The 25353-nt window shown below is 38.7% G+C and overlaps 1 long non-coding RNA gene across 1 annotated transcript in view; it reads left to right on the forward strand.

Annotated features, from left to right (window-relative positions):
* The first annotated feature begins 2540 nt into the window (after nucleotides 1–2540).
* LOC310912717 overlaps nucleotides 2541–25353 on the forward strand; it is a 168098-nt gene continuing 145285 nt past the window's right edge. Inside the window, exon 1 of the long non-coding RNA XR_014590704.1 lies at nucleotides 2541–2740. This is a non-coding gene — a long non-coding RNA (uncharacterized lncRNA). The remainder of the gene's footprint in view (nucleotides 2741–25353) is intronic.

Genomic DNA, 25353 nt, shown 5'->3' on the forward strand with positions numbered 1-25353 from the left:
GCTACAGAGGTAGATAGATGTTACAGCCACAGAGTTGTATTTTAATTTGACTTTCAAAGGCAATAAGCTGAGGCTGTTACCGTTCTAGTTCACCTTGTTAACTTTACCCAAAGAGACAGTGGAAATGTTTCTACCTTTGGTCGTTAGCCAGAACAAGAATGATCAGCTGCGTTTTGTCGTCTTTCTTACTGGATGCTGATGGGAACAGGGATCCCTTGAAGTGATATAAAGGTTTTAACATGTGGGCTGGGTGTGATGAATGCCAGAACGACGGACACTGAAAGTGATCTGCACAGACAAGCAGCCAGTCTGGATATTTGGTTTTGCCCAAATTTAACGTTTGAGATACCAGTTTTAGCAAGGAAATGGTAGCTCAGTCCTAAAGTTTTCTTAGGCATTGGCCTTCCTGCTAAGCTTGTAAACAAAAATGTAGAATTATTCTGGCTATATTGTTCCTTTGAAATGTGCAAGTATGTTCTCTTCCCTGCTGTGAAGCTATCAAAGTCAATGGGCACCCAGCAGCCATCAAATGGTGAGAGGTCTGTCACTGTTCATTCCAGCTGAATTTTTATTGTATTGCCAATGTTTCTGGGTTTAGAGATTTTTAAATAAAAGTAAAATACTTCCTTTAATAAGCAATTTCAATTTATAAAGTATTTGAGTATTTTATACAATTGAATGTTTTATAGAAAATTCTGGCATCACTATTGGAAGTGAAAAAAGAGAATGTGCTGTCCCTACCCCTGACAGGCTAATCTAGTAGCCTGAAAGCTTACTAACTGAATTGATTGGGATGAGAATAAGTCTTTAGCAGCTCTGTCAACCTAAAAGGTGATACAAGGCAGAGCAGTTTCCTCAGGTTATTGCTGGCTTATTTTTGCTGTTCAACAACGTGTATTCAGCAAAACCCAGGCAAACTGTTCCAAGATCTTAAAAAATGGACCCAACTGTTGCAGAGCTGTTCTCCTGTATCTTCACTGACTATGATTATGTCCTTTCTGGAGATATGAAGGATGTGTCCTGAAACAGGCCTCAGATGGACCTAAACTTGATACCATATTTATGCCACTTCTTTGATTTCAGTTGGTTTTAACTTGCACAAATTCAGTAGGTACCACCTGTATGATCAAACCTAGTAAGTTACATATGCCTTAACTGAAGCTTCCATTTCTTCAATTTGCATCTTCTTTTCATTATATATGTAAGGATATACACTCCACAACCTCCACAAAGGATAAGAACCTCCACAGAGGAAAGGTTTTACATTAGGTAAACTGCAGTGGTCCGTTTCATGAAAGAAAGCATCTCTTCCAAAAACTGATGCTTTGATAAAATCATCTAGTCTTCTAAGTTCCCTTTTATATACCTCGTACAAAAAATGATAAGAGTGAGTTGCACTCTACAGTAAAAGATTCTTGTTGTATAAAAGACAATTATTAGAACAAGCAGGAAAGATGGAAACACCAGTTGAAATCTGGTCATGTCACAACTGGTTGTGACAATAAGCCTTATAGCACGTTTTTTCTTTAATGCCTCAGGATTTCTTGCAGCTGCTTTTAATAATTTTGTGTTATGTACTGAAGACAGAACAATGTGTTTGTTGTAGTTTTATCCTTTATACAAGTAGTAAGACAATTTCTGTGAGAGGAAGTATGAACACCTGCAGTTAAAGATTTTACTTGTATCTGTACACTTCAGGTACCAACTCATCCAATTAAAAATAGAGCAGCCCCTACCAACATCTAAATGTGTGTGTTTAAGTACTCTGCAACAGATAGAAATGTGATATTTTTAGAAGGTGATTTGCATGGTAGGCAAGCATATAAACAGTACTTATGTTTATTTTAGTGCAAATATAATAGTGCTCATTTAACATAAGGAGTTTAAATTGCATTGAAAAGGAATCAGTGTGAAAGAGTGATTTAGTGAAAGGGCTTTCATGAGATTATTGTAACAGTAAAGGAGTTGTCATTTAATAGAGTTACATCTAAATGTTAATCCTGCCATTTATCCTTGTTTTGCCAGATGTCTACTGTGTACCTAAATGCTTTTGTATTCTTTTTTTTTACAAAAATATTTTTAGGAGGTGTTTCTAAAGAGAAAATGTCTTCAATGAGCAATTCATTAATATTTTTTGGCATTTAATGTGATCTTCCATTGATACAAGCTGGAACTGTTGGTTTATATCATCTGAACAATTGTCTTTAATTTTAAGAGTGCCAGTCTGGAATCAGAGTGGTCTTTACTGCAGTTGGCTTACTATAGTGGGAAGCTAATGGCAGCTGTATATTCTGTAGTCTTTGTAGCATAGGCAAGTAACCGCAGTATTTTTCTTCCAACTGGCCTTTCAGTTGCTTTGTTTTTTCTTCCCTTTTTTTGCAATTGCTTTTGTAATACATTTCAGTTCCAATGTGCTTTTTGGTACCTGTGATTTAATGTGGAAAGCAACTGTATGGTGGATAGTTGCATTGACTTTGCTTTTCCCTGCCTGGCCTCTCTCCCTCTTTAGCAAGTGTGTTTTGATTTGCATTCATCCCACTTCGTGTTTAGGTATAGTCTTGATTTTTGTTGAAATCAAAATCAACACCATGTTTTGTTCTCATTGTCAGTTCTTGCCTCAAAAAGCAAGTACATATCTTCCTTCTTTCCTTTTTTTTTTTTTTTTTTTTTTTTTTTTTTTTTTTTTTTTTTTTTTTTTTTTTTTTTTTTTTTTTTTTTTTTTTTTTTTTTTTTTTCCCAGGTACATGGCTACCTGATACTAGGGATTGAGTGCTCAACAGAAATTCTGGAACAGGATACGGCTGAAATGCTTTAATTCTGTTTCACATTAAGAACCTAGGCAAGTGATCAAGTTTTATATGTTAGGTATATTTGAATGATTTACTGCCTGGAAACAGTTATGTAGTAGCCTACCTTATATTTACCAGACTGTTCAATGTATTCAAACAGTTGGAAGGAGATTTAGGTAAAAGCATTTGGTCTTTTGCCTTTGTTGTGTATTATTATGGCTCAGTTGATCTGCTGTATCTAAGTTTTGATAACTGGATCTGAGCTCAAAAGTAATTGCATTAGAAACTGTACAGAAAAATAGTGTTTCAAGAAGTTAAAATGAGAACAAGTGATGTGTTTTAATGTCTGTTTGTGTGTAGTGAGTTGGAAGGACATTAGTATGAAAAGTTAATTCCTGTCTCTTGCATCCATCATAAATTAGAGGGAGAAATGGTGGCAACAAGGATGACTAGGGAGTTGAGTGTGGCGAGGAATTTAGCATTCTGAATGTCAAAGCACTGCTTATTCTATTCTTTCTCAAACTCTAAAATGGCTTAAATTTTTTTCTCAGTCTGTGCCTCTAAAAATGTTAATGAAAAAGGAGTAATGATACTTTGCATTAATGCCACTCCAGTTGTAGAAGGGTTTGTAATGAAGTTTAAAACTGTAAGGCTTTTAAATATATTGAAGAAAATTAAAATGGAAGTTATTTATCTGGGTTTAAGTTGAAGAGAGATGAACCTATTGAAGGGAAATGTGCTTCTGAGTCAGACACTGATCATCTCTTGATAAGTGGAATTACTTTTGTTCTGCATATAAGCCACTTAGAATATGTGTTTACAATTATTTCCATCCTGAATGAGTCATAAAGTTAAATTCAGCTGTCTTGATGAAATGTTACCCTAAAAATGCAAGGTAGAGAAAAAGACGTAATCATCCTGTTATGCCCTGTTTATTCACTGAAATACTATAAAACAGTTTAATCTGCAGGGATTGGAAAGTATTTAACCATTGAACAAAAGATACCACCATTAAACCCCTCAAGCTAATGCAAATGCTTAGCATATCAGAGCTCAGAATCATCAATATCTCCTCTGTACCAAAGAAACAATATACTTAGAAATAGGGCAGAAAACCCCCTCTTGATTATTGTAATAAGTTAGCTGAGACTCCATTTTCTTCATGTGGGAAAGGACAATTCCTTATTCACATCACTTATTTCATACAGTTTTCACAGACCTTGTGTGCAACACTTGTTGGCTGGTTGTTTTCTTACTACATTTCTTGGTCAGAAGGTGATTTGTGTGTACATGCTAAGATTCAGGTTGTTTACTTTTTTCCTTTATCTGTTTCCTCATGGAACAGATCTTATTGCTTACCCAGATGCACTTACTTTGCAACCCAATAATAGGTAGTCGTGTTAAGGAACCTTTCATACCAAGATTGTTTTCTAATGGGAACTTGAAAATTGCCTAATTACAATTAGAAGAGATGACAGGCTAGCTATTAATTTAATAGAGCAAGCCTGATTTTATGAAGCCTTTCTTTTATAATTCTTCTACCTCTCAGAACACTTGATGTTTGGAAGAATCTGAAAATGAAGATTATAGATTAAAAAAACAAACAAAAAAACAAAACAAAAAACCCCAAACAAACAAACAGCAACAACAACAACAAAAAAAAACCCCAAAGCCTTAGTATACTGAAAACTCTCCATGTTTGGAAAAACCTGGAAATAATGAAGTTAGCTATTCTTATTTGTGATTGTCAGTGCTGCTTTGTTCATTGTTTTCTCATTTGTTTTTGATACCTTGGTTTACAAATTCACCTTTTCTGACAGAAATGTGCAAAGACAGGTGCACGTGTGTACCTGGTGAAAATGTTCAAGAAAAACTTTGAAAGAATAGTAAATACTCTGTAACTAAAAAAAATTTTTCTGGGCTTGCTACCTGGATGAGATGGTAAATAAAACAAATTTTTTGAGAAAAAACCCTCATCAGCGCAACTATACCACATGTCCACCATGTTTTGTTCTAATGACATGTATATAAGGATCTTAAAATTTCAGTTTTAATTCTACTGCAGAGTAATTAATGGAATACTTGTGTGTGAGGAAAGGCAGAACTTTGTAAGACTAATGTTTTGCCATCCTGAAGAGACATGTAATGAACAAGTAATGGTGTAATACAATTACTTAGTAATATTTTAATTTCAAGTTTTGCACCTGCTTTCACATATTTTAGGACACATGGTAAAGACTGAATTGGAAATAAGACTGTCTTTAAAAAATAGTAGAAGTAATTGATAGTGTGCTCTTTTTTAGAAACTCAGAATTTCATGTTTACAACTTACATACTGAAAGCATAAGCAGAAGGCAGTTATTTTAGCCTTCAATTTTCACTAGTTTTTGTAACTATGTAGGAATTTGTGGAGCACATGGATTCTTACCCATATTCCTCAGTATTTCTGAAGGATCATAACTGGAGTCCCAATCATAAGGACTGGGACTCCAGTTTCATGCAGCGGGAGACTTCTGTCTGTGGGTTGGTTTAGGGTATTCTTTTTGATTGAGGTGGTAGTTAACCTGTTTGTTGTTAAACAGTATGTGATCAAGTTTGCTGCATTATTTTATGCAGCTCTGTTCTGTTAAGAGCCAACCTGCAGTGAATTCTTTCTAAAAAACATGGATTCAGAATGTATCCATTACTGATAAGTACATTGCCTCACTCTCATTAGCCAGCAAGCAGAACTGGAAAAAAACTGTCACAAAGTTTATCACTTTCGAGAGGCAGAAGCTTTTTTCTGGCATCTCCCCACAATCACTGTTTGCAAGTAGAGCATAATTGCTGATGTACATGGGGCTTTCCATTTTAGCTACTCAGTGCACTTATATGTGGAATTTAAATTTACAGTCACAGAGCTCTCCTTTATTTCTTCTGTTATGCCTTGGTCCCTCATTTTGCACCTGCAGTGATTTTGTGCAAATTGTGTACTGTGATATTACAGTGCAAAGAGGAAAATGTCTGCAAATTTTGAAATCCAAAGAGAGTCCCATCTGCAAGTCAGACTGCACATCCATATTTGTGTTACATGGGACATTTATTCCAGGATTTATTAAAACTGGAGTCTTGGTTGGAGCTTTAGCTTAGCTCTTTATGTTTATTCCTACTAATTCAGCAGTAAGGATTTCCAGTGTAGATGCCCTTTATAATGGCCTATCTCTGTGAGAGCTCAAATAAATTGTCTTGAAGTGAAGCTGGACAAATTACATTCAGGAAGAAGAAGCTTAAAATTTTTGATTTGTGTTGATAGTTTTGTCTTGACTGTTGAAAATTCTATTTAAGCAAATGGTTTGTTTCCAAATAATACATGGATAGCCAAATAAAAACAGTCTTGATTTTTGCTTCTTTTTTTTGCCCAGAATCTCTGTAGAAACTTACTAGACTACCTCAAATTTATTACTTAGTCTACTGAAAGCATTGCATACCATCCAAATGTTGTAGCAGCTACTGTAGCTTTCTTTGAGATTCCTCTTCAAAAAAGTAATTTATTCTGTTCTAAAAAGAAGAATAACAGAAGCTGATTTATCCCTAATGAATAATTATAAAGTATTTCTGTCAAGCACTTGTTAGATTAATATTCTCATAGTGTAGACATTCCTATTTAGGTCGAGCATATATGTGTGTATCTGTTTGTGAAAACTGATGAACAGGTAATCTTAACTTTTTCTCTCTGTAAATAATTTGCTTCCTCCTTTAAATCTTCAATTTGAATCTTTTTCTAAGGACCGAGTTTTTGGAAGTTGTTTTTTTTTTCAAAACCCCAATGTGATTTTAAGCTACAAGATGTCTATGTCTCCTGCCTACTTCCCACATTTTCTCTCTCTCTTTTGTTTCGTTTGTTTGGTTGGTGGGGTTTTTTTTGGTGTGTATTTTTCGTTGTTTGTTTGTTTGTTGGGTTTTTTGGTTTTTTTTTCGTTCTCTCTCTGGAGGCCTATGTCACATCATTGTAGCAAACAATTCTTAGTTTATTCCCTTCGTGATTTTTTTATTCTAGCCCTGTGGAAGCACCAAGCATTAGACATTCCCGGCATGTCTGTGTAGAGCAATCTAATCCTTTCATTCCCCTTTTCTTGTTTCAATGTGGTGCAGAACATACACTGGTGTGCACACAAAGCCTTGCTCATAGAAAATGGCCCATGACAGTTCACTCTATTTCTGTCACAGGCAGCAGCTGGCACCTGTATAAGGTCACCTGCAGGTTAAGCATTCATTTTTTCTACTATTAGGGTGCTTTGTAAGACACCTAAATAGCTGGTCTAAGATAAGATGGTCTGGCCATCTGTAATCTCTTTCTGTTGAATGACTTTGTCTTGCAGATGCTTGCTTGCTACTTTCATTTCCTCTTATTTTGTGTAAAGATGGTGTGAGAATGCAAAGACCTTCTTTGTAACTAAGGGGTTATAGTGTAGGCAGAACCTAAGAACTTTTAGACACAGGTTACCAATGTTTCCCGTGTTATGCTGAGACTTACTTCATCTGAAGAGCTCAAGTTCCAAAGTTTTGCTCTTGGAGGAAAAGGAATGTTTCCCCCCCCCTTGGCTTCCTTCAGGTATCTCTTTCCCATGAAGGTGGCAAACGACTGTAGTAACAGGGAACTCCGCTAAGGTTCATGGCAATAGGTGAGATACATCTAAGGTCTTCGAGCCTTAGACATGAACTTTCTTGGATCAAGGTAGAGTAAAGAGCTTGTTGTGGGACAAGTCCCAAAAGAGTGAAGGAGTTCGGGTAGAAGCAGAAAGTCATTTTGGATAGCCCATGGAACACACTGGTCTGTTGTAATCCTTATGGAGAGGTGAATTTCTTTTATTTCCAGCATATCTCTCAGAATGCAAAGTTTGCCCAGAAGCAGTTTACTGAGCAGTAATTTGATGGATTTTTTTGACAAGCCTTTCTGTGATTTGTGTTGCTAACAACCCATCTCCTTTGCTGTGAGCCACTCATAAGAATTCAGGGAATGTGATGTAGGACTGGTACAACAAATGTAGCCAACATATGCTACTCTTTGCAGCTTGGAAACTGCAGCAGGACTCTGCAAGATACAGATCACTGTATGTAACAACATGGATAAGGGCTGCAGCTGAAGGTGGAAAAAAGTTCTGCACTTCAATCCCTACCTCTTCTCTCTTATTTTGTTCTACTACTTTTGCTTCTTTACCTGTTTCTTCCTACACTTACATCAGATTCTGCCTTTGTCTTATCATAATCCTGGTGGTATTCATAGAGGGGATTCATAGAGGGATTAGTTTATCTGCTGAATTATTTGGCAGGTTTGCTGCTGGGAGCTGCCTTATCTTTTTTAGCCTCATCAGTGTCAGGCAAATTGTCTTGCCGTATAGCAACTACCATAAATCTTGTTTGATCTCTTCCCACAAGCGTGGAGCTGTCTTAAGCAGTTGTGGGGGCAATTCCAGATGTCCTTGATGAAAACAACGGTAGCTGCCCAGTAGATTACAGCAACTGAGAGACAGAAGATTGCAGTATAATATAAACTTTTAAAACAGTAAAATTTATACAGGGTATGTCACTTGGGTAGCATCTTCTTACTACTGGCAGAATTGGACAGGTTATGGAACAGATTTCAACCATTTGTAAGGAACATGTGAACTGAAACATTAATTTAATATATAGCTGCAATCTGGCAACAGTGACACAGTGAACTTTCTAGTCATCTGTTCTCTAAAGAACATAAATCATAAACCATCACTTTTCCCCTGAAACTTCAACTAATGCTCGTTTTCACATGGTACTCCATAACTTTGAGAGGCAGCAAGAGAAGTCACACAGGCATGTGAGATTTATCTCATCTAGCAGAACAGGGGAGAGAGAGAGAAATAGAGAAGGAATAAAAGATGGGATGCTTTTGTGAAGAAGTTCTATTTAGCTTCTGTGGCACCTTCCTGATTGTCATGGAGGTACACAAAAGCAGTAACATTCCCCCTTCTGTTCCCCAAGCCCCTCTCACTCGGGGGTGCCTGGGTTTGCTTTGCCCAAAGGATCACTAAAAGGTATCCAGTAGGAAAATCATTTCCACAAGAGGAATGTCAAAGGCACTCAGTCCCGGGAAAGTGACCTTGTCTGGCATCCCAGCCAGGATGGGTTTCCTCTCACAGACCCACTACTCCCAGGAAAAACCACACTCTGGGTGGGTTTCTGGCAGGGTGTATATAACCTGGTCAGACTGAGGCTTGTCATGCATGGTGACAGTCAAGAAACTTCTCTGAGACTCTCTGTGTCTGTGTGTGTGTGTTCCTGCCACTAAAAAAATGTTCGCATGAAGGGGAATTTAATGAGAGCACATAAGTAAGTTTAATGAGTTAGCTTAAAAGGAATTTTGTAATTGACACTGAAATTGGTTAATTTTATTCATTGGATTTAGAAAACTCCTGTTGATATTATAGGTGATGCTTTTCCTAGTTTGCATTTTGAGTGAATGTAAGGCTGTGGAAAGTACTTCCTTTAGGCAGAGATACTCTAAGTGGGTCAAGAATGGTGTGGGGTGTATCAGCAACTTCACCCTGGGAGTGTCACCTTCAGACACAGGCAAGTAGCTGGCCAGTGATGTCCTTTCAGCTTTGCTTTTAGAGATAGTAAAGATGATGAATCAAATTAGATCATCATCCAGAAATTCCACTCCACAGTAGTAGAAACCTGCAGGTTCATTACTTTCTTCAGTTAACTGTGGGGAGAGAGGTTTTGACATGCAAGCAGTTCATACCTGTGTTGCCTGCTTTTCAGTTATGTGGCCTATCTTATTCTGCTGCCTTGAAATTTTATAAGTATTTTATATATATTTTAGCATATTTTATCTGATAATGAAAGAAATCTATATTGAATTTCTTTGACTAAATTTTAAACAGTGAATTGAAAGGTGTTTTCTACAAAATCTCTTTGAGTATCTATGCATACATCTCGTTTAGATTTTTGTGAATGAATTCACCATCTGCTTTTCCTCAGGTCCCAGGGGTTTTTTCAGTGAGAATATTGACAGAAGCATATCTGTGGGAAAGGGTTTGATCCCAGCAGGGCTTAAGTGATAAGCATAGTTAAATATGTGAGCATATATTTGAAATGTCTGAAGTTCAGTCAATACATAACTTACTTTCTGTGTTCACATTTCCCTCATTGACTTTTTGAGAAGGTGTATCCTTGTGTTCGTTGGAAATTTTTTTTATCTTTGTAGCATTATGTAGGATGCACTGATCTTGTCTTAAAGCACCTGCAGTTCATGTAATATAATGAATGGTAAAATACATCTCCTTGTAATGGTTACCTTCTCAGATTATTATGAGAAGGGTAATTTTGTGGAGTATCTCTGAAAAACACTTCTTTTCCCCTGAGCAGTGAAGTTTAATGATTGGAAATTGATGCTGAGAGGAATTCTAAAAGTAGCTGAACTGCTGCTCCAATTTTTCTGGGTTAGCTGGGCAAAGCAAAGTGTTAATGTCCTTATCCATTTTCTTTTTTTCAGCCAATGTATCCTGAAACTGCAGCAGTAAACCCAGGGGTAGTCAGGCAAATGACCTTTCTGGATATCTGCTCTCCCCACGTGGTTACGTAAATGCTCTCCCCAGAGGGTTGCACTGGTGAACAATCTTTAGTTTGTAGGTCAGGATTATTTGGTGATACATGCTTGGCTATCACTGCCCTAGAGTCACTCATTGAAGAGCCACTTACTGAGTGTGCAGTTCTAGTGCACACTCATTGTTGACTCTGGGGATTTTGCATTTTTGTCTTGAATAATGTTTTCACAGATTTCAGTAAATATTCTGAGTTGGAAGGGACTCACAATGATCATCAAGTCCAACTCAAGTGAATGGCCTCTATTGGGATTGAACCTGTGATTGAACCTGTGACTTTGGTGTTACTTAGCGCCATGCTCTAAACAGCTTTTTTTATAGCAATCCATGTATCCTCTGGCAGTTCCTCTCTATTCCAGGCTCCCTATTTTCATTATACCTGAGTCAATGCCAGTGTTTCTATATCCTGCTGCATTAATTTTTATGGGATATATAATGAAACTTTCTTTGGGTGGAAGAGTTGAGGTGGTTCCACTGTAAAATGTTTAAGAGAGGTCAGAGTTGAACTTTGCTTCTAGGTATTGCATAGAAAGTGTTTTGTATTTCACTTCCTATTGTTTCATTATTATGGTTGCTCAGCTAATTTGAAGCAAGAGATTGCTTTGAAATGTTTCTTTTGCCAGCAGATCGTCATCTGAAGTGAACCAACAATTTGTATAAATTTTAAAACTCTTCATCATCCATGCTCTGCAAATGACTTAGATATTTGTCTTTGATATCATAACATTTTTTTTGTCTCGTTCACCCTTAGAACTGCTCAGTTTTCTGTACCACGTGAAGCTGGATAGATTCAGAAAATGTTCTGCTTCACTTAAAAATCTCAAAAAGGCAAAGTTTTGGGGGAGTAATCCCAAGTGTTATTTTTATTATGGATTTGGAAAATCTCATAATTTGTATTAAACTTTTGGCAGTGCAACCTTTGGCAAAGTGGTTCCTTAGTATGGATTTGTAGAACTGTGTGCAGCCTCAAGGAAAAGTATAGCTGTGGCAACACAGGGCTAATGTGTTGGTATAGGACTGTGTTGATACAATTCAGGAACTGGAAACAAAATGTTAATTTGGGTATTCTTCTAATGGATCTGCACAGTGCACAATGAAATGTTAAATAATTGGATTAAAAGAAAAAGCAGCCCCAAGGCTGAAAATTTGTAAACATTCTAAGATGTTATTAAAAAGTCCTCCTCCAGAATTTAAAAAAAAAAAAAAAAAAGGAATTAAATCTACAGGCTACACTGATTCTGAAATTGATATGCAGCATCTGAAGGTAGCCAAGGGACAGGCTATTATGTATGTGATGAGGTTAAATGAGGCACAGCAGTAATATGACAGAATTATACAATATTTCATATATGTGATGGACAAGAATAGTCCAGTTTATGTTGAAGCCCAATAATATGGCATAATGGATGTAACTTGCGGTAAGCAGATTAACCTTAAGTAGTATGCAATGCTGGTGATAGCAGTAGTAGTACTGAATTATGATAGTTGTTTGGCTGCACTGCTTTCAAAAAGTGACATACTCAGTGTTCCAGTGTTAGGGAGTCTCTCCGTGCTGTATACTTCACTCAATCAGGCATTTGCATGGCTTGATTTGTTTCAGATGTTCTCTGTTGTGCATATGAGAGTAATTTATTTTGGCAGCTGGAAAATACACTGAAATCTGTGGTGTACATTGATTTGTAATTTTCTATTTTCTCACATGCTGATGGCATTTAAAGACTTTGAATTGTTCACAGCAGTAGATGTTTATTCTAGGGGAGTTATAATAGCATTCTTACACACTCAGTTGGATCTCGTTAGTGCACCCTACTGCTTTTGGTATGTGTTTGAATAAATGGATAGATATGGACAACATAGACTTGTGCAAACTCATAATTACTGCGCTACGTGAGACATTTTAAACAATATTGTCTCAAAAACCCATTGTCAGGCACTGCAGGGAATAAAGATAAAACTGCAACACAAAAGAGACTGCTTTTGGCCAGCAGGAAAAAGGTGCATTTGTAGAAAACAAAAAAACTGCATCAGAGTTAGGAGGATGACTCAATGAAAATACAGTCATCTGTCAGCCAAAAATCACAGCTCTAAAGGAGATAATCTAATAATGTCTCTTATGCAGTCATCGTGTTTCAGAATGTGACTGCGTAGTGCATCTTTCTCAGTTTACTTTGTAATCTTTTCCCTGTCTGGCAAAATCTAGAGAGGGGAAGAAGAATTGCTTTCTTGTTTTACATTAATAATATCCCATTTCCACTGTCTGGACAGCTTTATTTACCTAGGTAGCTGTGTTTAGTCATGTTTACCTCTAAAAGCATTGGGAATATGCTGTTATATCACACATTGAGTACAGATGATTATTTTGCCACTTCCTGAGGTATATCTCTGTTCTGGGATCCACAGGACAAAACCACCCCTTTAAGAGGAATGATGAAACTGGAGGTGGCCGGAAATTGTTTTATAAAAGCTGATCTGAAGTTAACTCCAAGAAAGTAGTTATAAGCATGGTTCTGGAAGGCAACTGGTTCAAGGCTGTAATAACTGCAGTGTTTACATCCAGTCACCCTATCAAGTGACCAGGCTCTGTTGTAAGCTAACTTTTCCTGTGTCACTGTGCTTCTGATGCTCATGCCTTCAAGATGTTATGGAGTCCTCACAGAAAATACTTGAGTTATCCTGAATCTTTCAAATAAGTAGCTTTGTAAGGAGTAGTTGAGGGTGATGGTTGTCACTTCTTAAAATCTGCCATTTTCTGAAATGTCAAGACAGAATTTTATCTTGCAGGGTTTCATTTAACATTTTTCAACCCTACCTTTTTGTTTTTGCAAGGTACTGCTTTACACTAAAATGGCTAACATAATTGCTCCTTTGCCTATCCAAAAAAAAAAAAAAAAAAAAAGCCATTGTCATACAAGTGCATTTGACACTTTGAAAATATAGGTGGTCAGAATGAAAAAATACTTTGATGTAAGTAGATCAACTTAACCTGTTTAGCTATTCAAATCTGCCTTGTTAAGATAAATAGATTCTGAGAAGTCTGACTTGGAGGAGAAAAAAAAAGATATTGATGTCTAGTACAATGTACATGACATCAGTGCAACTAATCTTTTCTTGGCGCTTGTATTTGTCACCCTCTATTTGCATTGGCAACAATTCTCTCCAATTAAAATGAGTATTTTAGCATGGGCAAAGAATAAAAATCTTTGTATTGAGGTAGATTTCTCATAATGCTTAATACCTTGTGGTTTTAGAACCTAATTGCAGGAGTTGTGCAGTGACAGGCAGATGACATGTATTTTTCTGTTTGTCATTCTTATGTTATGATAGTTGAGGAAAAAGAGTGAACTTGTGGAAATGTTTGTTGATAAGAGGTACATATTTTAGTCCAGTATTTTGTGCAGAGCCTTTTAGAATGCAAATATATTAAAAGTAGCTGCAATGATTAAAAGTGGTTGTGCCATTCTTCCTCTTTATGGCAATTACTCACCTTTTCAGAATGACTTCTATGACTTTCACCTCAGCATTAATACTGTAGCTGGAGGATATTTTATACTACATTTCCCAGAACACTTATGTGGGTCACATCTGAATATTCTCCAAATAAATGATAATCCCTCATTTTGATGCCAGATTGATGGCTTACGACTTTCTCATGTAGTGTCATGATCAATTCTTCTACAAAGTGCCTTGTTGTACAAAGCTGCATAATAATGTATAAAATTGTGTATTATTTATTATTTCCATCCTGAGGCTCTATTATTTCATTAGTTCTTTGACCTTTCCTGTCAGATCTTATTGTTTCAGCAGAATATTTCTGCAGAATTAGAATTTTGATCTCAATATTGATATGTGTTCCTACATTATCCTATTTTTATGCAAATGGAGTTTCTTTAGTGTTTTTAGTAGGAACTACGTTTTTTTTTTCAGTTCTTTCAATTTCTGGTACTATTCCCTTGCTCACACCACTGAGACTGACAGAAGCTTTGATGTTTAACAAATAAAAGTTCTTGATAAGCAAGAAGTGAAGGTCTGCTTAAAGTTTGTCTTTAACAAAACAAGCAAAATAAAATTGTTGTAGTTTAGGACTTAAAATCTTCCAGCGCAAACCAGTATTTTAGTCTCAAAAATGCTGTGCTAATTCTAGAAGTTTTGATTTCTGAGCAGATTCATAATTTAGGCATCATGACTTTTTCCTTCAATAATTCTTAGTTTATACTAAAAATACAGTAATTTGTGTATAAATGTTTTAAGGTGGCACTGATATATCGTTACTTAGGACAATGTAGATTATGCTGATAATATAGTAGTCTCAGTGTGTCAGGGAAATGAAGTGCTAGGCCACTGTATTCTTGAGTTCCTGTACTGCACAAAAGTACTGATGTTACACGTGCTAAATTGTCCCACAGACTGAAATTACAGCCATGATCTGCACAGTTCGTTGGACAGTGCTTGTCCGTGTTGTATTTTAATCTGTAGTCACTTCTGGAAGTATTTAAAAGCTTTAAGCTGGACCTGAGGTTCACTGGAGACCCAGTCTTTGGCAAAAGAAAAAAAGCTGTACTGCAACCAGGCTCTGCAGTGCCATAGTATTTGCACATTCCTATTGAATCAGATTCTATAAACAACAGAGTCCAGTCACAGCTGATAATACAGAAGCTACAGTTGCTTACTTTGGTCTTATCAGATATAGCTCATTAACAAAGTTGGAGTGGGAAATAAACACCAAGTATCCTCAAGAAAATACTAAACTTTACTCTGAGGAAAGTGGAATGAATTTTGATTTTTAAATGAGAATATTAGCAGAGCTAGACTTTCTTACAGACTTCCTGTTTTCTATAAAGTTTTGCTCAAAGCAATATACTGTAGCTGCTATTTAACTATTTGTTACTTTGCTTATAATCTCTCATACTTTATAATGAAAGTATGACAAGCTTTGTCTTTTCTTTGGTGATCACAGAATGAACTTCATTGCAAAAAGGCATTTGAGATCATCAGATCCAACCTAAGACCTGACACCTCCTGATCAACTAAACTATGGCACTGAGTGCCGTGTCCAGTCTTGTTCTAAATGTGTCCAGGGATGGTAACTCCACCACCTCCTAGGGTAGATGATTCCAGTGCCCAATTACTCTTTCACTGAGGAATTTTTTCCTGATGTCCAATCTAAACTTCCCCTGGGTAAGCTTCCCACAGCTTAAGGCTGTGTCCTCTCGTTCTGTCAGCTGTTGCCTGTCAGAAGAGACCAACCCCCACCTGATTACAGCCACCTTTCAGGGAGTTGTACAGAGTGATAAGGTCATCTCTGAGTCTCCTTTTCTCCAGGCTAAACAACCCCAGCTCCCTCAGTCGTTCCTCACAGGGTTTGTGTTCCAAGCCCCTCACCAGCCTCGTTGCCTCCTCTGGACATTTCAAGCATCTCAACGTCCTTCCTAAACTGAGGGGCCAGAACTGGACACAGCACTCGAGGTGTGGCCTCACCAGTGCCGAGTACAGTGAAAGAATGACCTCCCTGCTCCTGCTGGCCACACTATTCCTGATCCAGGCCAGGATGCCATTGGCCTTTCTGGCCACCAGGGCACACTGCTGCTCATGTTCAGCTGCTGTCACTAGTACCCCCAAGTCCCTTTCCTCCTGGGCACTATCCAGTCACTCTGTCCCAGTGTAGCACTGCAGGGGTTGTTGTGGCCAAAGTGCAGGACTTGGCACTTGGACTTGTTAAACTTAATTTTACTGGACTCTGCACATCTCTCCAGCCTGTCCACGTCCCTTTACAAGAGCCCTCTTACCCTCCAACAGATTGACACATGCTCTCAGCTTGGTGTCATCTGCAAATTTACTGATGGTGGACTCAATCCTCTCATCCAGGTCATCAGTGAAGATATTAAACAGAACTGGCCCCAGCACAGACCCCTGAGGAACACCACTGGTGACTGGCTGCCAGCTGGATGCAGCACCATTCACCACCACTCTCTGGGCTCGGCCATCCAGCCAGTTCTTAACCCAGCAAAGTGCTCCTGTCCAAGCTGTGGGCTGCCAGCTTTTCTAGGAGTATGCTGTGGGAGACAGCGTCAAAGGATTTGCTTGAGTCCCGGTAGACAACATCCACAGCCTTTCCCACATCCAGACCACCTGGCCATAAAAGGAGATCAGGTTGGTTAAAGCATGATATCCCCTTCCTAAATCCATGCTGGCTGAGTCTGATTCCCCTGGTGTCAGAGACTGAAATAGTTCATGCCTTAAACATTGGTAGAAAATTTTGCTCATTATAGCAAAAACTGTATGAAGAATCTACAACCACAGAAACCTCCTTGAAGAACTTTGGACTGTAAGTCAAACTGTTGAGATTAGATGAAGAGTTTTCTCTTCATCGCAGGCTTGGGGAGAAATGAACATGGCTGAGGGAAAGGAATGCATCTGCAAGAGAGGCAAATGCAACAGAAACTCTCTCCTGTCTGGTTTAGGGTGGGGGAAACCGCAGCCCACAAAAGGCAGGTTTACACTGCCTCCCCCTGAAACAAGCATGGGGGGAAGAGGTTGCAGGTGTAACTTCTGGTTAGAGTCAATGACCCATCCTCCCTTACTGTAAAACCCCCACCCCAGGAAGGCCACATCCATGGGACATTCATGTGAGAAGCAGCTGAGGGGGTATCATGATCCATCAGAGGCCCCCCAAAGCTTTCCCCAGAATCATTCCTGAAGCCTTGCGCCACAGAACTGTGTGTGATACAACAAACTCAGAGTCTGTTGTAAGAGACAATGACAAACTCCCCCTTCCCAGCGTGGTGCCTGGATTTTCCTACCTGGCCTGAGTGTATATATACCCGTCTAATTCTATGCTTCTTGGGGGGATCTTCACCAAGGGGAAGACCATCTGGAGAGGATTAAGGGAAAATCGTTGGGATCTACAGAGTGGTGATATTTTCCTTATTCTGTCTTTGTCACTCTCTTTCTATCCCCCCCCCCACCTCTTTTCTATTTTTTTTCTCTTGCTTTTTCTCTCTCTCTCTCATATTTACTACTAAATAAAATCCATACTATTGTCACTGGCATATGGTCTCATTTTCACCTTAATTTGGGCAGAGGCATTTCTAATAACTTTAATAACTGGCTCATGACACCTGGCCATCGTGTAGGTGCCATGTGATGGCACTCAAGATGATCTGTTCCATAATCTTCCTGGGCACCGAGGTCAGGCTGACAGGTGTGTAGTTTCCTGGATCCTCCTTCTGGCCCTTCTTGTGGATGGGTGTCACACTGGCCAGCTTCTGGTCATCTGGGACCTCCCTGGTGAGCCAGGACTGATGATAAATAATGGAAAGAGGCTTTGCCAGCTCATCTGCCAGCTCCCTCATCACCCTAGGATAGATCCCATCTGGCCCCCTAGATTCATGAACACTCAAGCAGCTCAGCAGTTCTCTGACTGCCTTCTCCTGGGTAACAGGGGAACAGTTCTGCTCCCTGACATCATCTACTGGCCCAGGTGGACACCTGTCCTGGGGACAACCTGCCTCTGTTGAAAATTGAGGCAAAGAAGGTGTTAAGTACCTCTTCTTTTTCCTCATCTTTGGTTACTAAATTCCCTCCTGCATCTAATAGAGAATGGAGGTTGTCCTTGCTCTTCCTTTTTCCATTAATGTATTTAAAATAATATTTTTTTATTGTCCTTCACAGAAGTGGCCAGGCTGAGTTCTAACTGGGCTTTTGCCTCTCTTTTTTCCTACGTGACCTAGCAACTCTCTTAAGCATTTCCTGAGATACCTGACCCTCCTTCCAAAGGTGATACACCCTCTTTCTTTTCCTTAGTTCCTTCAAAAGCTCCTTGCCCATCCAGGCCAGTTGATTCCTCATTGGTTCATCTTTCACCTCATAGGAACAGTCTGTTCCTGTGCCTTCAAGATTTCTGTTTTGAAGCACACCCATCTCTTCTGGAGTCCTTTGTTTTTAAGGGCTACTTCCCAAGGTACTCTCCAAATAAGTTTCTTGAACAGGCCAAAGTCTGCCCTCCAGAAGTCCAGTGTCTAAGTTTTATTAATGCCCCTCCTTGTTTCACCATATATTGAATATTCTATAATTTCATGATTCCTGTGGCCCAGATGGCCTCCAACCACCACATGTCCCACCAGTCCATCTCTGTTTGTAAACAGCAGGTCTGGCGTAGTCCCTCCCGGCAGGCTCGCTCACCAACTGTGACAAGAAGGTCTCCTCCACACACTCTAAGAACCGCCTGGACTGCCTCTTCTTTCTGTGTTGGGTTCCCAGCAGCTATTTGGCAGGTTAGGGTCACCTACAAGAATAAGGTGATCTTGAATCATCTTCCAGCTGTTTGTAGAATAAGTCATCCACCTCTTCATCCTGGTTGGATGATCTGTAACAGATTCCCACCAGGATGTCAGCCTTGTTGGCCTTCCCCTTAATTCTTACCCATAGGCACTTGACCTCATCATCATTAATCTTAATTTTCATGGCATTGAGATCTTCTCTAATAAAAAGAGCCACCCCTCCACCTCTTCCCCTCTCCTGTCTCTTCTGAAGACCTTGCAGCCATCCAGTGCAGCACTCCAGGTATGTGAGTTGTCCCACCCCATTCCTGTGATGATGACTGTGTCATAGCTTTCTTGCTGTACCATGGCTTCCAGCTCTTTTTCTTTGTTACCCACACTGCATGCATTAGTGTACATGCACTTCAGCTGGGCTGCTGATTTCACCCCTGCCTCTGGCTTACCACCCTTGGGCTTGTTTCTGGAGAACCTAGTTGCATATCCTTCCCCCTTTGAACCTTGTTTAAAGTCCTCTCTTAAACCTAAATTAAACCTGTCCTTCCAATTCTTGGGCTAGAATCCTTTTGCCATAGATAGATAGATAGATAGATAGATAGATAGATAGATAGATAGATAGATAGATAGATGGAGCCCATCTAGCTTTACCAGGCTAGGTGCTATAAAAATTGCCCCATGATCAAAAGACCCCAAATTCTGCTGATGGCACCAGCCCTTAAGCCACTTGATGATAATGTGGGTTCTCTTGTTTCTTTCGTCATTTCTCCCTGCCACTGAAGGAATGGAGCAGAACACCACCTGTGCTCCTGCCCCATCAACCATTCAACCCAGTGCCCAAAAGTCCCTTTTAATTGCCCTAGTGCTCTTCTTTTCAGTCTCATCCCTGTCAGCCTGGAGTTTCAGCAGTTGGTAATAATCAGAGGGCTAAATCAGCCCAGGAAGTTTCTCAGTAATATCCTGTACCTGGGCCCCAGGGAGGCAAGAGACCTTCCTGTGGGATGGGTCTGGACAGCATATAGGGTCCTCTGTTCCCCTCAGAAGGGAGTCAGGTTAGTTATAGAGGTAGTGATCCATCTGACAGATGAAGTGTAATTGGGAGGCTCTCCATTATTTTCTTCAATGTCATCTGTCTGACCCTCAGGATCCAGGGCCTTACACATATTCTGAAGTGCACCTGGGTAGGTGATGAGGGCTGGGAGGAGTTTTTGTTACCTCTGTGAGTAGGGAGCCATTTCTACTCCCCTTCATCTACTAGGTCACGTCCTTCTGCCTGATAGTAGGAGGCATGGGAGCCCTCTGACTCCTAGTGGGCTTCTCTCAGGGATTGAAGGGTGAAACTCTACCAGTCTATTTCTCTTTCACTTTCCCTACTCCCCTTAGTCTTTCTACTTCCTCCTTAAGCTCAGCCAACAGAAAAATCATTCACCTTGCACTCCAGGCAGGCATATTTTGCATTGTCCCTGGTGCTGCTGACAGGCTCAAACACTCCTTACAAGAACGGATCTGGATAGATGCATCCTTCTTAGGGGGTTCTGTTTGGGTTGATACTTTTATAAGGTGTGGCTTTTGATTGTTTGGAGACCATTGCTGAAAAAATAAAATAAAAAATAACTTCAAACCAAACAAAACTCCAACACAAAATACATACCCCGGTAGCAGGAGGATGGTTGCAACCCTGCCTGCTTGCCCTGTCTCTGCAGACTGTTGTGCCATGCCCTCAAAGATGTGCCACATCCGTTTGCCTGCTCCTGCTCCTACCCCCTAGAGCCTTCTTTTAATTGCACCTCTGATGGCTGGAAGAAGCCCCTGAATGGCTCATGAGAGAAAATCCACATTTTTCAGCATTAGGACATGACAGAGCTTTCCAAATCTCTCTCTGACAATATTCCCTGGTTGAATTCTGTGAAACGTCTGTATTCTGTTGTTTTCTGTATTAGGTGGAAGCCCATGTTGTAAGAGTTCATTTGAAGTTTCTAAATCTCTAAAAGAATATTTCTAACAGAAATATTCTACATGCCCAGCAATATGGTGGTTGTTTAAAAATGCATGTATTTTTCTTCTATGAACTTGACTAGAAGATGAGTTTGCTTTGTGTCTGAGTAAAATTAATTAGAAGTGAAGGCATTCTGAGTGACAAGTTGGGCATGCCAGGATACTGCAGATGTAGAGGTGATGGACATGTACTATTTATATCCATTGTTAATTCCAAAGTCACAACATGCAAATTTCTCATGGGCTTTTGTGAGACATCAGTTGTGAAACGTTTTTGGGGAGGTATTTCCAAAATTGTCAAGGCTAGGTTAAAAAAAAATAATGCCAAAATAATAGCTTCCAGGGTGTGGGTGTTTTTGGATGAACACTTGGTCTATATTGATTTACTAAGCTTTTTATCACTGGAATGGAATATTACACTTTAGATAAGTTAAAAGGAATTAGAAAAATCCTGGCCCACTGCAATGAGCCCTTACAGAGCTGCAAAAAAAAAAAAGACTCTACTTCGACTAACATGCAAGGTGAAGTTTTTTTTCATGGCACAAAATATCTGTCTTGTGAATTTGGTTTAGTTATGGGAAACAGGAGAGCAGATAGTAAGCTGGAAGGTACCTGTGGAGAAGCTGGTAATAAATTTTCAAACAAGAATGGAAAGAATATATATGGGCTGGTTTTTGTGCTACAGCTACCCTAGTGAATTTATAATTCATGACACATTCTCACAGTTGGAAGTAGTTTTTGAAAGAAGAAACCACGTTTTCTTTTACAAGATTATTAAAAAAGACATTATTACTTTTGAAAGCATAACAATGTTCAGTTAAGAAAGTACTTTCTTGGAAAGTAACTGCTGTGAGTCAGCATGTTGCTACAATGTCCTACTGGAGCTAAATATAAAACAATCAGTTGATGGCCTTGCATATCCTAAATTGTTACCTCCTGCAGCCCTTGTAAAGTAGTCATTGTGGTGGCAGCATTTCTACTGGGTTTAGAATCCTCAAGCACTGCTCAAATGCAGGAGAACCATTGGTGTGAAAGGGATATGTAAACAGACACACAGCTTTGAAATTTCTTTGACAGTATGGCAGAACTGCCTTCTGAGGTGGAAAAGAACTGCAGAATTGCCACTTTTAAAGTTTTAGGTGAGACTCTCAGCTGTTCTCACCAATAAGAGTGGAAGTGCAGGACTTGCCTGCAAGACATTGCTTTGGGCTGAATTTTAGTCTGAGTCTGGCCTGATCACAGAGCCCACTTTTTTTTTATTTTAGAGCATGTAATACTTAGAGCCTGTAAATACTTTCTCCTAATTTCTCTCAGACCTTCATAAACTGCATTACTGCTGCTTGATTTTATTCTTTTCCTGTGTGGTTTGTTGGTTTTTTTCCATCAGCTTATGTAAACTTGAGCTAAAGAGTGTAGCGTGGGTTTTGTATTTTATTAAACAGCTTAAGGCAAAACCCCTTTATCCGATATCTAGATTTCCTGATCTTATTAGTAGTGACTTGTTCATGCATCACAATATTTCATCATGCAATACTGATGTACCCTGTACTAATGTTGCTTGTTTATTTAGCTTTTACTATAATACCTGTTAAATTGTAATGAACTCTTTGAACTAAGTTACCATTTTGGTAAAGCTATGCCATGACATTTAAGACACAAATCTAATGCCTTAGAAGGCAAAGGCAGAATTTGTATTCCTGCACAGCATTTATTCCAAAAGTAATAATTTCTGGTAATAAGAAAATGAAAATGAGATGATGTGTATTTAAAGACATTAGGGTCGTGGTCATGGAGAGAATTGTTTGACTATAGTCCAAGTCTTTTTCAGCAGGCTGTCTTTGAGAAGTCTTTTTTTCTTCTATTTTTCTCCCTTGACAGTGGCTAAAAGAGTGAGCTTTAGGGAGAGCAGAAGGCTAGAGCAAGCCTGTAATGATTATTTGACAGAATATTCTCCCTCCCACTAACCATTTTCACTGTAGGACTTCTAAAGCTGAATTTGGTTCTATTCATTTAATAGCTCATTTTGTTGTCAGGGAGCTGTCTGTGAAGGATCCACTATCACTGCCTTCTGTTGCAGATTTCTTTTGAGTCTCTCAAGCAATACTTGCAACACCTCTGATTTCAGGGCTTCTCTGAGGAGAAAGACATTGACCTGATTTCCTCTGATATTTACAGCCTCCCCTGTGAGTCCTCTGATACCAGTACATACACCACTGAATGGATGAAAAGAGATAAGAATTAACATCCTCAAAAACATCATTACAGCGGATTAACAATGAAGCCATGTATTATTCAGTGTTTGCACACAGTAGAATATTGTGCTTGTGTTCTGTCATTCTCATTGTAGTGGATAATTGTGTGCCATATGCAACTAGAGCGAGGGTGAAATATAAGTGTGCCCAATGTCTGCAGTTTCAAGAAGAATGAACACTGTGTTGAGTTAGTGAATTTAATTCTGATTCTGGAAGAAAAAAAGAAGTGAAAAAATACTTTAATTTAAGAAAGTGAACAAAAACCTGAATTTCTTTGGAATTGAAGTCTTCCAAAGTTGCCTACTCTAAATAGTGAGTACAATAAATACATGACTACTGCAGTGATTTTTTTTTTTGTCTTTGCCCTTCAAGCATGGCTATATGCATATAGATAAAAAGAGTTCACTACTTTTAAATGATACTGGTAAACTGGTGATCTGATTTTACAGCATGTGCCCACCATGTCTAAGCACACAGGCCATTTGTTGAAGTGTTAATGCACTACTCATTTTCTGAAGTTACATGTATATTCTTCACTGGAGAGCTGGCTGGGGACCTGAATCTTAGTGCTCAGTGGTTCCAGGAAGGTGTTGTGGATGCAGTCTGGCATCTTTATAGTGCCAGATGCAGGCCCTGTGTATCATTAGGAATAAACAATGAAATGGAAATCTTCCTTGCAAAAAGCAGAGAAAAACACTTAGCATCTTTTGAAAGAAGTTGTAGATAGCCTCTCTTATAGGTTAGCAATAATTTACAAATTTTCTGTTTTCTCTGAATGTAGGATTTTCTTAGCCTCACAAGACAAGCTGTGAGAGATGAAGGAAGGAAGCATGAGAAATACGAGTAGATTGTTAGATTGTTTTAAACCATTGTGTTTTTAAGCTTAATTAAATTCAGAAATTCATGTTGTTGTTCTGCTAGAAATAAGAATGACTAATGTACGTTCCAATTTATTGGGGTTTTCTTTGAAAATGTTTTTGCATGAACTCAAGACAACTGTGCATTTCCTAGTCAAGAAATAAATTAAGCGTTTTTCACTTGGATTCATTATCCAGCAAATCACTGCAGTTGGTAGGGAAGATACAAGGTAACAGTGCACTTTCTAAGTACGTCAAACCCTCCTGAATCAATTTTTTAGACCATGCTGTTTTATTTTCTTGTTATTGGTGTCATTCTAGGGTGCTATGTCTATTTATTTGAAGTAGCATGCAAATTTTACCTTAAGTAGTTTGAGTTCAAATAGTTCCAAGAACAACATTGATTGCAGTGAATTCTGGCCACTCTTTGCTTAGGCTTATCTATAAAGAAAATGTTTCCTGAAGCCTCTTATTTGAGAGGAATTAATGGCTACTGAATCTTTTTTGTTTAAAACAAATAAAAACCTTACCCCAAAGGCTACACAGTTGCTTACTTGCTTACTGATTTGGGGGAAGTAATGTCATTGGAAGGAATATTAAAATATATGTTGAATGCTTGCTGTAGTTTACAGACAGGGTTTTTTTAAGTCTACTTTTCTCTTTTGGACATGGTTTAAATGTTTAAAAAATATTGTAGTTCAGACAGATTTGATATTTACCTTGTTTCTTCTCATCACCAATAACAGAATCACACAAACCTATTTTTTCATTGTAAATTAATTGCAATTCAATACAAATCAAAGACTTTTTGGCTTGTATCTACTTGGATATACTCCTTATCAGGAGGTGAATTACTAACTTGCACCTACTATTTTTCTTACCTTCTAAGGAAAAAAGATTTTGCTAAAGTATTTGAAAAGTATTTGAAACTAGTAAATGAAGCACAGGCATTGGTGGTGATGGCAGACATCTATTTCTCCACAATGACTGTTCTCTGCCTCTGGCTTTACCACTGTTTGGAGGAGAAGTTGTCTCTTTGGCCTTTACATTCATGCCTTCTTCATCAGGTTTTCTAACTGATTTGACAATTATTTCCAAGTTTGGTATTTAATTGTAATTAATTCACCATTCTTGTTTCATATCGGTTTTCAAGCTCTTCCTGCTATCTCATAGATGCCTGGCATGGGCTCAGTTTAAACTCTTCATTTATACATTCCCAGGATTTGAAAGAAAACACAGAAGCAGCATATCCTCTGTGACTGTATTACAGTTTCTAGGATAGCTAGACACTGCCAACAAATAGCCTTTTCTACTGAGCACAATGTTCACTGTAACACGTATTAGGGAACCAAACAGGCCACTTGCAATCAATGGAAAAAAGTACAGTGCTAAGCTTCAGTGAGCACTCAGATGATTGTGGATCAATTGTGCAAAGAATTTGAGGTAAGTTAAAACACCTTTTAGTGCACTGGCTGTTTACATGAGTTTAATGCAGTGGATGAGCTGTTGATGCCTTTTGCAATTGCATTAGGCCCTGTATCCATTCCAATCTCCTTGGCCTTAGTGCAAGG

Source organism: Zosterops lateralis, assembly GCF_965231275.1.
Source record: "Zosterops lateralis genome assembly, chromosome: 1".
NCBI classification, from domain to species: Eukaryota; Metazoa; Chordata; class Aves; order Passeriformes; family Zosteropidae; genus Zosterops; species Zosterops lateralis.